Genomic DNA, 11,728 nt, shown 5'->3' on the forward strand with positions numbered 1-11,728 from the left:
TTGTCCTCTTCCATCATGATTTCAGATTATTTTTGAGCCTATCATGATAATGATACCAGAGGATGTACTGCTGTAATTTTATGCTTACATGTAAGGTTGCAAGAAAGGTATCACATACGATAAAGTTTTTTAGAATGTCTTCCTTCCAGATGAGCCTCCAAAATGATGAGAAGAGAGCTAAAATTCACCTTTTCTTCACAAAACAAGAACTTTACTCACATCACACTTGCCCCTTGCCCTTTTTGTTTTTCTCCCATCACCAGCAGTGGGTGTTAACCAGTTTTGAAACCTTTTTAATTGGAACATAAGAAAACGCTTATCTTTGTGTTATTTGGAAGTACAAGAGAGGTCAGCTTTACTTTCTGATGTAGGAAACCCTTAGGGTTTTCTTTTCAAGTAGAAAAATGTGGGAGTGGAAGGAGCGCTCAGTAATCACAACTTTTAAACCACAGCAGATGAAATCTGTCCTCTCCCACACAAAATTCCTACTTCAAGTGAAAAAAAAGTGTGACAGTTGTGATTACTCACAGGTATAGACAGCATCTGCTATCCTGAAGGGTGAAAAAAAGTCCCACACCCTTGCAGCAGTGAAGATAAAGCTTTCAGGTATTAATTCAAAGTAAAACTTTTCTGCAAATGGGAAGCTCATTAAAATAAACTCTATTTCCAACCACTCTGGAGCTCTTGTGGCAGTCTCGTGAAGGAGGAAATTTATCTCAAAGAATGACTGTTTCTCAGGTAGCTTGCCATCCGAGCAGTCAGGAGCTTCTGCATTGTGAAATGTTTCTTGCTCAGGACATCCATGCCAGCCTGATTGTCCCATAAAATTTACTTTGCATTGCATAGTGAATCAGAGAAGCACCTCTATTCAAACATCTTGAAGTCACAAAAAGTTAGCCTAAAGAACCCAAAGAGTTCTTGTTGAACAAAGCTCTCTGCCAGTTAATAACAGAGACAGTAAACTTCTCCTGAAGTGTCTAATACAAATTCCTCTTACAAATGTGTTTGCAAATACATGTATTTTCCTAACCATATTTCAAACTTTTTTTACATGGAATTTCTATCATTATCATGGCTGGGCCTCGCGAACGAAGATTTGGGAAGGGCTCTACCCACGTTTGTTGCAAGCGTGTTTGTGGCTAAAAAGGCCAACATGAGATAGACATGACATGGAATTTCTATACTCCTTCATTAAATATATCAGTTGCCTCCCCATTTAATACATTTTTAAAAAAAACTCTACACCAGGGATTTTTCTGTAGCTTTAATAAGTTGGCACTGGATCCTGATCTTATTGGAATCAATGGAAAAGTGTCCCATAGGGTTCTGTGAAGTAGGATTAGGCTTTAAATAGCTATTTGACCACAAATGTAGAATAAAAATATTTCATCAATTATAGAAGAGGCTTCTCTGAGAAACTCCTTTTACAACACAGACCTGGAGCTGGGAAAATTAAGAAAACCAAGACAGTTTGTGAAAGTGTGAGGAATGGCTTTTTCGTATAATTTCTCCTTTGCATGCTAGTATTTATTTATTGTTGATTTGAGCTGAAGGAGCCTTCCTCCTGAAATACAGTTGATTAGATGTTTCATTATACAAAATGTGCAAATGTAGAGGTGGCATTTGAGTTTCTAGACTCCTAAAAATTTATACTTTTGGGCAGATTTAGAGGTGTAAAAATGTTTTAAAGAGTAAATATGTTAGGCTTGTAACATTTGAGGAAAATCTTTGCAGATTTAACCCCTTGTATCTTAGGAAAACAGATGAATTTCCTCTGCTTGTTCATATAGCCTCCCTTTAATTTCTTCCTCTTGCCTCTCAATTTGTGGTTTTTTTTCAAATCTTTATTTCATTTATTTTTTTCTCTTAATGGAGACTTTTCTTCATGCCCACATCTGCTGTCTAGCCAGGGCATGATACCTTTTTTTAGTCTCTGCACATGCAGTCCTGTAAAAGTGTGGCAGATTGCAGAGTTCCAGTGCTCCGAAATGCAAAGCAAAACAGCTGTGCCTAATCACTTGCACAAGGAAGGGTTTTGGAGCTTCAGTTTCAGCTCTTATCTGCCTGGAATCCCATATTCCTGTATCCAGATCAAGTGGCAGGCAATGTCAGAGGTTTCTAATATAAGGGCATCATATTCAGAGCCAATGGAGGAGACCCTTAGTTAACAGCAGCAGCACATTTTTTAATTTGATATAACTTCCAGACACTTTGTTTCTGTTTAATTGTGGTTCCTATAAAGAGAAGAACACGATTTTTAGCGGGGGGTTTTACGCATCATTCACCTATACAAGTCCAAGAGCGTGTCAGGTATAAGCCGCTTGCAGAAACAGACTCCATTCCCTTCATTTCTTTAATGCACCTTGGATGTTACCCCATGGGGACTGCATCCCCTCAAGATGTGCTGTACACTTCACTTAAAAGGTCTTCTTGAGCTGAACTGTCTGACTTTTCACCTTGATGCATCTTGGCCAAATCAGGTTTACAACGAGCTCATATTGAGTTTAAATTATTTAGAGTTAGTCTGAGTAAAATGATGCACAGGATAAGTTACGTGATAAATTGTCACACCTAATAAGGTAGGACACTGGGTGCGAGCAAACTATTTCCTCCTGGGTGACATATATCATGCAGAGAAATTCACAAACTTTCTGATTTATGAAAAAAGGTTGAAAAGTAAAATTAATGGGAAACACATAAGAAATGAAAGCTCACTCTCCTCCAGTGCATCGTGGACTTTCAAAATCTTGCTGTTCAAGACAAGTACAATTTGGAAAGTATGTGCAGACAAAAGGTGACACTTAACATTGGAATAATGAGAAATTGTGACAGATGAGCTTTCAAAAAAAAAAAGTTGCCAAAGGACAATTAGACATATATTATTATGTATTGCCACTGTATATGTGATATATTTCTGCTGAAATTATATGACTTAATATTTGCTACAACATTTTATCAAAGTCACCTTTGTGGTCAGTGGTACTTTTTAATGTGAACAGTGCAGAAGGCAATACTGTATGTTCAGCACTTTCAAACCAAGCTCTGTTTACCAAGCATAAGCGCAAATGTCAGTTAAACTGCTTTCAGTTCTATCCTTCTACTGTTCAAGTCAGGAACAGTTATCACCATCAATATTTATTGGCCTAATCCTAAACAGACAGTTCCACCTGTACAGGCAATACTCCTGTTAAACTGCTGTTAATTTTCAAGCGTAGAGACTGAAATGGACTATAGAGTTACTGAAAATGAGTCAAAGTACATTTCCCTAAGGTAAAATACACTCCGCAGCCTCTGAATAATGAAATTAGATTTTTATCATGGTTCTATTTGGTGGCTTTAATCTGGTAAATCCTCACCATTCTTCTCTGGAGTGTGTCTTTTCCAATTTTCTTTCTGGTGTTCATTGCAAAAAAGCCTTTACTGCCTTGTTCTCTGGTTGAGAGTGGACTCACTCCACTCACTGTGGAGTCAGAAAGGGACATTGCGCGGAGGAATGGTTATTTACCTGATTTCTTCTCAATTTTGCTCCTTACAAAACTATGGTTGTTTGCTCAGATCCTCTGTCCTAATAAAAGGGAGTCAGAGCTTGGTCTGTTGTTGATTCCTCCTCTACAGCAGAATTTAATGCCATTCCAAGACATGATGGAAAACATTGATTTCAGCCACATCAAAAAATCGTTTTGTCACCATAGGAGGATATGCATTTATAAATATATTTTTTCAAGAGAGATTCAGCCTATTAAACCCACATCACACTGTTTATTTCTGAAATCAGATACTTTAAAGTAAATATCTGGCTGCCAGATACATATATATTAAATTTAACTGCCTCATCTATTATACAAGTTTAGGTAGCTGAGCGAAGAAATTACTTAGAAAGATGCAAGGAGTAACAGTAGTGGAAACAAAAGTCCCTTTTTTTATTCACAGGCTAAGTACAGCAAACAGCAGCTGCACTGCATGCTAAGCCCATATTATCCTCTTTATGACCTCAGTTTTGACCTTAGATGAGGTTTCATGCTCCATTTAAGAGCATATACTATTTTTCTTTCTAACCTGACTTCTCATGATGCTCTTTTGAATGCAAGTTACAGTTAGTCTCATAAAAACAAGCTAAATGCCTGAATTTGATGTTATAGATTTCTCTATTTTTGGGAAGGTAAAGGCACCTTATATGAAATCCACGCAATTACTTTCTTTGCAAGGTACAAAGCCAAAAGTCAGTGTTTGACTGTTCCACAGTGTGTTCTCGAAAGAGGAAACTAAGAAGCCACCTGCTTTCACAATAAAAATGTAAATCCTAGCTACAAATAGAGTTATTTAGAGCATCCTCCTATAGAAGCCACTCAAGAGCATGTTTCACATTGCTAGAGTTTTAGTGTTCCTCTATGCTCATCACTCTGATAACTCTATAATCTTGACATGGTAACAAAACATTTAAGATATTAATATAGGGAATCAAATGTAATAAATAGTCTTCATTGTATAAGATATTGAAGAATAAGTCAGTTTCCAAGTTTCTTGGTAAAGGACAGGAAGGCTGACTCTATTTGAATGCCAGTCTGAGTCATATGATCATAAAAATGACTGAAAATGTTAAGCTTTTTTTTGCATTGTACAGACCGTTGAGCACCTGCAAGCCCAAACTGCTTAGGAATTTTTAGGCTGAGAATTTGCTTTTCAACGAAAGTAAGAGAAAGTATAAGGAAAATATTCAACAGACTGTCTTCATGGTCTGTTGTCAAAGAGAGAAAACACGTCAGGAAGTCAGGTTTGGGTTTTCTTTGTAGAATGGGCAGATAAATCCAAAAAACGAAACTTCATGTAGTTTTGGATTTTAGGGTTAGGCACCAAGTACTTGAAGTCTAAATGCTGCACTTGGGTGAACATTAAGCCCCAAAATACATTTTAATCTTGCCCTTTCCTCACACAAAGATGAAAGATGTGCTGTGTTTCTATGTTACAGCATTAATGTCCTATTATTAATAACCAGATTTACCTTCACTTTGGTCCTACTTCATCCGTGTGCAGCCTTAGCCTTGATTTGTTCCTGGGCAGAAATTTGTCATTTGGACTAAATCCTGTTGGTTGATAACTGTTTTTATTTTGTACTCAAATTATAAGTATCATAACATCTTCTTCCAATTTTTCATTCACCCTTCACCAGATATTACCTCACAGGCACCAAAACTCAGCTCAATATATTAAAGGCAGACATTTCCCAATCTAAACTTTTGGGCTGTCTGAGGTTTTCCTAATCTGTCTATAAATGGTCAGGTTTTTGCATTGGCAGTATTAAGGACCACCAAAATTCATTAACTGTCCCTGGAAAGGCTGCTGCAGTACATGTACAGAAAATTATATATGTATCTAACCTGTGACTCTATTCATCTTTTCAATTGTTTAGAAACTGGTTTCTTGCTCTGAAGCTGTGATTATATTTTCACTTTCCAAATCAGACATTTTTTTTGTCTTTAAAAATTATATTGATCTCAAAATAACTAACTGTCAGCCAAAGTATTTCTTTCTTCATCAGCATCATGTTAGTTCATCACAGTGCAGAATTCTTCTTAAAATGTTGCTGTTTAAATTTGGCATCTTTTCCAAAATACTGTTGCCTTTTAATAGCTGTAGGATTCTCCCTGCTCACAGTTCTCCATGTTGATCTAGTATGTTTTTTATACTTAGAAAATAAAATAGTTGAAAGAAATTTGTATGTTGTACCAATCACAAACTAAGTATTTTGGAGTATTCAGAGAAGGTTTTATTTTTCCTTTTGAGATTTGTCTGCTTTACATAACTATCAATGCACAAAGAATTATCCAGCATTATTGCATTATTTGCAATTCTATCTGGAGTCGAGCTTTAGAAATACTCTGAAAGAGCATGTTCCTCTTTAGAGGAGAAATACAGCTTAACTTTTAGATAAAACTTGGATAAGATTCAAATTAGCTTTGAAGCTTTCCCTGAACTGAACATATAAAAACCTTTTTCTCTTATACTGGTGGGTTTAAACCTCCCTTAATTTGCAGAAATGTCTAAAAAAAATTTAGACCGTCTAGGAAAGAGGTTTTCCTTTCTTAGGTGTCTGTCACAGACTCGTTAGGAATGTGGGATAGACTTCCCACTTGTCCTTGTTCTGGCCAGGACAGTGTTAATTTTTGCAGTAGCCAGGAGGGGTTGTGGCTAGGACATGGAGGTTATTCCATATCACTTCAATTCATTGCCAGGGGAGGGAGAAAAGGACTCTTTTCCAGGGCCCTTCAGGCCTTTTACAACAGCTTTTAGGAAATTTGAATTCCCTTTAGATGTCAAAGAAAGCATGTTCTTGTTGCTAAGGCTGCCAGGTCTCCTCAGTACAGTCCATACCATGTTTAGAGTCAAGAAAGAGATTTCTAGGAAGGTCATTCAGAGATCTGCCCTGAGGGTGGATAGTCATGAGGCACGGAATGTGGGAGAAAATGGTCCAGTCTGGGGGAAAATTCTCTATTCCGAGGTTTTGGAAGTTCTACCCTGAACAACTATAGGACCCTGATGAAATGGCAGAATATTTGCAAGGAGAGTGCTGTGGCAACTCCAGAGAAAAGCAACTTACTGCAGTGTGCTGGGCCCTGACTGCTATTTAGCAGACACTGCTCATCACTAGACAGCACCCTCCGGTGAAGAGGAGGAGGAAAGCAGATCAACAGGCACTGTGGCTGCTCAAAACTGCAGCTGAACCAGAGGAACAACCCATGCTCAGTAGCAGTAACCCCTATACAGAAGAAGAAATCCAAGACCAAATCAGTTCACTTGGTGTGGGATGAAGAGGAAGTAGAGTGCGTATAATAGGAAGAGGCAGGGCCAGAGATAATCACCCAATCCCTATGCCCTGGTAAGCTGAGAGATATGCAAAAAGATTTCAGCTACCAGTCAGGAAAGCCCCTGCTGACCTGGGCTGCACTGATGCTGGGAAAGTTTGGCCCATGATATGAAACTAGATGGTAGCAGAGCCAAGAAACTGGGATCTCTGTCCGGGGGGGGGGGGGCTGACAAGGGGATTGGGAAAGGGACGGAAACTCTCTGCCTTTGAAAGCAACTCTTGTCAAGTGTGAGGGAAAGGTTCTCTCAAAGATGATCTAGTAATGCGCCCAAGCAGGTGGAATGCCATGGAGAAAGGTATCCAGTACCTGAGAGAATTAACTATGCTGAAGGTAATCTATAGGTATTCAAATAATGAGCAGTTCCTGTAGATCCAGATGAAGTCCAGTGTACACAATCCATGCAGTAGAAGTTTGTACAGAGTGCACCAAATCATATGCCAACTCATTGGCACTGATGTCAATGAAAGAAAGCAGAACACTGTTTCAGGTGACTACTTGACTCTGACAATATGAAGATCATCTTTTTTCCTCTCTACCAACCTGCCTTGGCTGTGGAAAGTCTGTCCAAGACTGTGGACAGACTCAAAAGACTTGAGTAAGTTGGAAAGGAAATGTCCCGTTCCCTGCCAGTGTGGACGAGAGTCTCTGCCCTTGGGAGCAAGCGTTGCCCTGCTTGAGATGGAGGGTACACACCTATGGTTTTTGTTGTGTGACAAGGGAGAGGACACAAGCAAATGGGATGGAAAACCCACCTCTGCCCTAGCAGCACAGGTATGTGAGTTGAGAAATTCTTCAAGGATAAATGCTGCTCTAATTTCCAATAGGCAAGTCCTCACACAGAATAGGAGTGCTAATGATACTTCCAACACTCCCGGAGGAATCTCACAAGAAGCGAGCAATGAGTACCATGACCAGAACTAGATGGGCCCTGCCTCTAGCCAGGTGCAGCAAACGGACAAGCAGATTTACTGGACTGTGTGGATCCAATGGCCTGGCACATCAGACCCACAGGACTATAAGGCTTTAGTTGACACCAGCCCCTGATGCCATCCAGATGTGTAGGAGCAGAATCCATCTCTATTTCTGGGGTGAGAGAGCTGTCTGTACTGGAAGATGAAGTGAGTCTGACTGGGAACTGTCTCCTGTGCTTTGGCAACACTGTCTTTCTTTTAAGTAAGCACACAGAGCAGGCTAAAACAAGACCACAGCTATCAGCACTGTCTCTACAGATTGATCAGAGATCATATTCTACTCCTGTTACTTGTTCATAGAACCTTTTATGTGTAAATCCATGGATGGCACCAGGTACCTTAATCTCTGAGTTAAAGGAATTAAGCAAGAAGCTGATAGGTTTTCCTATATTTCATTACATGAGAAAGATATTTCTATAGGACGTTGTAATGTGTATTATTGATTTGAGAAGTGTCTTTTGTATCCATTTTAGGCTTTCAGATAAATAGACATTTTGGCAGCCTTAATAATAAACGTTCTGCTTATGACAGACCAGTATACCACTTAACATAATATATATAAGTTCTTTTAAAAACAAATTATTACTTAACTGCCAAAGCTGCTCTGTTCTATAGCTGGTTATAAATATATTTATTAATAATGGTGGAATTACCTAGCATTTCAACAATTCACACTCAGCCATTCTTGAGCTTCATGTAAATAGAATTTAGGGCATAGAATATGCTTGCTGAAACTGCATCCTTAACATACTTATGAAAATTAGTAGCTATACATTCACTAAAACTATTTTTTTTGAGTAGAGCTTGGCAAATTTTACATCTTCCCTTCATTCTGTCAAATACAATTACACCCTATAATGGACTAATATCTTGTTAAATTAGATGTTAAACCAGGGTAACACAGACCAAAGAGTTATGAACTACTACAATGAAGAAGACGTAGCTCTAAAGGTTTTAAAAATACCTCACCATTTCACCTTCCATGACTAGGGTTCAGTTTCTGGCTTTGATCACCAGCAAAAACAAGTCTGGTGGTCAGAGATGAGTGTCAGAAAATCCACATCACACTGTCAGTTTCTGCTCAAAAAGACACAGGTTTGAGCAGAAGCTAAGGCTGTCCTTAAAACTCTTTTGGGTGTGGAAGCTAAGATTAATTTAATCCATATTAAGCTTCAAATGAAAAAAAATCTTTTGATTGCAAAATGATAAGAGCTCTTAATTTTTTTAGTTCTTCTTTATGATTGCTCTGATTGTTTCCCATCAACTGTAGAATCTCTGGTACAAAGAGAAGAAAATATGTAAAAACTGAGAGGGAAGCACCAAAGTTTGATATGTGTGGTTTGGTTAAAAATCAGTCTTTGCTGTGTTCAAATTGCAACTGTGACTGGTTAAAGATCTTAACTGCTTCCTCCCCCCCCCAAAAAAAAATTCATTACTGGTTGTTGTTCTGCCTTTGCAATTAATCCACTTTGTAAAGTGCTTCATTTGTTGTGTTCATGCTGTTTAAATAAATCTGGAAACGCTAACCTTGTCATGTTCAGGGGTTGAGTGTGGGCATGAATCTTTATAGCACAGGGAGTAAAATACTTCAAGGCGTATCCACAAGAGATTTCATATGGACAATCGGAATTTATTTTCCAAGTGGATGGTGTAACCAGTGTAAGTGAGCACTGTGGCATGTTTTAAGGTCTCCTTAACCTGTCTGTGCAAATTGCATAAATCACAGCAATAAAGTCTCTCTATTCAACATGCTGAAGCTGAAGAGCACTGACCAGCTTTTGACCTCCTACTCTGGGCCCCAACTGACCCTAACTTAGAAGTTCAGGCGGTCAATAGCAGGTCACTGGAGGCATCTGCAGTCTTGCTTAATTCCAGTTTGATTGCAACGTTGAATATAAGTTGCACAGGTACCCTTTGCTGCCTTTTTTAAGTCTTCCTGACCACAACAGCACATGAGGCTCTTATAAAGCCCCCAAAGAGGTGGAGAGTGTGTGGGGAAGCAAGGAAGGCAAAAAAATAATAATCAAAGTTGCTTTCTTGCTGGCCATCTCCAGATTGGTATAGACCAAGTTGGTCGTTTATCAGTATAATGGATCTACAGACAGCCCTAAACAATTGTCAAACATTCTTTTAAAAGCCATTAGTTTTTCAACTAATATATATCTGGTTCGAGCATTTGTTGAACCCTTCACTTGTCACTGAAAAGGGCCTGTTAAACTAAACAGAGACCTGATCAGTTTTCAGTGAGCTTTGAGCCTCAGAGTTCACCTGGGTCACCTACAAGATTTATGACACGCTGGTAGCGGCATCTGACTGGAACCGTGAGTTCAGCAGTGAGCTGAGCCTCCCCTCACATGCCAAGTCCCACAAGGCTGCCCTGCCTTTCCCTCCAGCTGCCAGAGAGGCAGCAAAATTGATGACCTGTGCAGATACCAAAGTGGACATCAATAAAAGGAGATGGATGTGAACCATCAGAGTGACATGCCTCGCTGCTGAGGTGGCTGGGGAGCAAGCGGAACAGGTTAAAAAAACACAGGAAAGTTATTTATATAAACTTCAAGGACAAGGAGTTTGTAACTACTTGAATTTCATCTTACCATGTTCTTTCTTCTGATTTCCCTCACTCTCCACCTTTATATGCAGATAAACTGAGAACAACACTGTTTTTTGCAATAACCATCTCTTAGGTTTAAAACACACTGAAGAAACCAACAAGTTAATTGTTATCAAAATTTCTTTCAATTTTATGCTGTAAGCATTTGCTTGCCCTCTGAAACATTTTCTACATTCTTATGTATTATTTAAATGAGATCCAAATCTAAAATGTGATTTGTGTACTTGAAAGTATTATGTATTCATCCATATAAGAAGCAATGGCAGATGTCTAAAAAGAATTGCTCTGCTCTCCACATACAGCATTCCACAACCCTCCTTCCCCTAAAATGATGTTCTAAGGTGCAGCAGCTGAGAGATACAAAGGGATGAAAGTAAAAAATGTAGCCTTAATTACATGTAATTTTAAGTAGAATAAATGTTAAGCATAACCTAATATTTGAGAAGATTACAAACTGTTTATTTAAACTGAATTTCTATTTGTGACAAAAACTTCTTGTACATCCACAAGTTTCACCTTCCTAACAGTGAAATTCGAACAATATCTAAAAGCTTGGTAATGTAAATGTAGGTTTCTAACTATGATATGCTTGTACCTTCAGTGGAGGACATTATACCATAACTAATATTTGACTGATTTTTTTTTTTTTTCTGGAATCTGAGAGAAATGGAAGTTAATAGTTACAAGAGATCTTTTGAAGATGATACAGTCAGTTATAGCAGAAGCAGTTCTGGGGTAAGGAAAATGCTGTGTGAGGACTCTTTTCCTTTAGGTCAGTCCCCAGTGTACCAATACTTTGTGATAACTCATGTTTTCTCTGTCCTCACATCTTTTGTCTGCTGACTGAAACACATAGGTTTTCTACCAGCAGGGATGAAGGCCAAGGAAAGGCTTGAACTCTCTTGGTTTCAAAGAAACAATCAAAAACTGAGTAGGTTATAAAAGACTTCACATAAGCTGAAGATACAAACATTTGTTTGAGCAATTTTTAGAGAACCTCATGCAGCAAAAGATGCAATATCTTCTTTTTTAACCAATGCACTGATGCAAACCACTGCTTTTATCCAGGTTGTTTATATCACGGATCAACCATGACTGGATTAATTTTAAACCAATTCACTCTTGAGAACACATTGTCTTCACTTCTACTTACTGAAAGGAAAATGTTTTCCTTACAGTAGACCTACCGATTTAAAATTGTAGAGGGTTTGTTTGCCAAATGGGTACAGTTAAGTTCATCTGGAGCACTGCAGTAGAGAATAGCATCATTAACCTCTCAA

Source organism: Chiroxiphia lanceolata, chromosome Z (genome assembly GCF_009829145.1).
Source record: "Chiroxiphia lanceolata isolate bChiLan1 chromosome Z, bChiLan1.pri, whole genome shotgun sequence".
In the NCBI taxonomy this organism is placed as follows: domain Eukaryota; kingdom Metazoa; phylum Chordata; class Aves; order Passeriformes; family Pipridae; genus Chiroxiphia; species Chiroxiphia lanceolata.